Consider the following 2,500-nt stretch of genomic DNA (forward strand, 5'->3'; position numbering starts at 1 on the left):
CTAACCTATGTTGCGCCTTAACCTAACCTATGTTGCGCCTTAACCTAACCTATGTTGCGCCTTAACCTAACCTATGTTGCGCCTTAACCTAACCTATGTTGCGCCTTAACCTAACCTATGTTGCGCCTTAACCTAACCTATGTTGCGCCTTAACCTAACCTATGTTGCGCCTTAACCTAACCTATGTTGCGCCTTAACCTAACCTATGTTGCGCCTTAACCTAACCTATGTTGCGCCTTAACCTAACCTATGTTGCGCCTTAACCTAACCTATGTTGCGCCTTAACCTAACCTATGTTGCGCCTTAACCTAACCTATGTTGCGCCTTAACCCAACCTATGTTGCGCCTTAACCCAACCTATGTTGCGCCTTAACCCAACCTATGTTGCGCCTTAACCCAACCTATGTTGCGCCTTAACCCAACCTATGTTGCGCCTTAACCCAACCTATGTTGCGCCTTAACCCAACCTATGTTGCGCCTTAACCCAACCTATGTTGGGCCTTAACCCAACCTATGTTGGGCCTTAACCCAACCTATGTTGGGCCTTAACCCAACACACGTTGGGCCTTAACCCAACACACGTTGGGCCTTAACCCAACACACGTTGGGCCTTAACCCAACACACGTTGGGCCTTAACCCAACACACGTTGGGCCTTAACCCAACACACGTTGGGCCTTAACCCAACACACGTTGGGCCTTAACCCAACACACGTTGGGCCTTAACCCAACACACGTTGGGCCTTAACCCAACACACGTTGGGCCTTAACCCAACACACGTTGGGCCTTAACCCAACACACGTTGGGCCTTAACCCAACACACGTTGGGCCTTAACCCAACACACGTTGGGCCTTAACCCAACACACGTTGGGCCTTAACCCAACACACGTTGGGCCTTAACCCAACACACGTTGGGCCTTAACCCAACACACGTTGGGCCTTAACCTGCTCTGTAATTGTCATACGACGCGTTAAATTAGTGTAGTGTTGCCTAACTGCAACCCCCGCAATATAGTTTGCTACTCGCACTGCCCGGTCCCCAGTGTATCGCTTCATGTTAAACACCTTGCAGCTATACACTGTAATGTGGATGGCAGCAGGACGTACATGCTCAATGCCCTTTGCAGTTGTTCATTGGCATTTGCAGTTGTTCATTGGCATTCGCATGGCGAAGCACTTAGCCTACGCTGTGGTACGGCCTGTGTCAACTGTCCGCTGATGTTGTACGTCCAAATCACACACTGTACTGCACATTGGTCCTCATGTACTGAATGATACATCGTGGTACATGTGACCGTACAACGACTGCGCCAACAACGGCGAACCATGCGGTCCAAATGTTGTGCACTCAGCTACGTGTCGTCTCCCTATAAGAGCTGGATTGCAGTGTGGTATGCCCTGGATGGCGATCAGCATGAGCCGTCTGTTGATGTAGTGGCGCGTGTTGTCAGACGTAGTCGTCTCTTCTCACACACCGTGATAGCATGGTGCACTGCGTTCCACATCTGCGACATGCGACAGAGGCCGGTTGACAGTCGTTCGCGCAATGGACATCGCATACGTACGGGGGCCACCTTCCACGTGTTCGCGAAGCGTGCACATGTTGTTGCGTGTATGTGGGCAGACATAGTGTGTCGTGACACCTGACACAGGCATGCAACAATCGTTGAATTTGCAAATGGCGATGGACGCCTACGTTTGCTGGTGACGTTACGCAAATGAACAACTGGTAAACCGTTGTGGTGCGGTTGTTCTCGCTAGAGGTGAATCAGTGATGGCGACGATCGGTTGAGCTACCAACCGGTTGTTCCAGCGATACCCACCATGCCCACGAACGTGAATGGCATCTGGGTGTGAAGCGATACGCGGCGGTGGCTGGGTGGGACCGTCCCCGGCCGGTGAGGGGGGGCCTCCCGGCGTGCTGGCCGCGCGGTGCGTGGGCGCACGCGCTACAGCCGGCTGGTGGGGGCGGCCAGTGGCAGGCGCGCCGGCCGACGGAGGCGGCAGGCGGCGCAGCTGCGCGCCGGCGCACCCTGCACGCGGCGCCGTGCGGCCAAAGTAGGTCCTCGCGGGCCCGGTGCGAAGCGCGGTGGACATCTGCAGTGTGCTGGTCCGATTGAGGACTGTGTGCGCTGAGGATGCGCCGCCGCCCGGCGCTCGGCGCCGCGACGCCGTCTGCTGCTCGGTCGCCTCTGCGGTTCTCGCAGGTGGTTTGTATCGCAGCTGTGCGGACGTGTTGGCGCGTGCGCTGTGCTGGGAGAGTTCGCTTCGGCACCCAAGTGGGGCTTTTGTCCTTCTGTGGCGCTGGCGTTGGAGCTGCCGGTCACCGTAGGTGGCGCGTGTTGTCTCCCGCCGGCAATGCCACGACAGCACGCTCCCGGGCCTCTGTCGGCAGCGGCAAGCTCAGTTGGGAGCACGGGTGGTCGCACCTAAAGCGTCTACTCGCCAAACCCCGGGCGATTGCGCCTCTCTCGAACCCGACCAAGTACTTAGGACGGC

Source organism: Schistocerca serialis, unplaced genomic scaffold (assembly GCF_023864345.2).
Source record: "Schistocerca serialis cubense isolate TAMUIC-IGC-003099 unplaced genomic scaffold, iqSchSeri2.2 HiC_scaffold_514, whole genome shotgun sequence".
Taxonomy (NCBI): Eukaryota; Metazoa; Arthropoda; class Insecta; order Orthoptera; family Acrididae; genus Schistocerca; species Schistocerca serialis.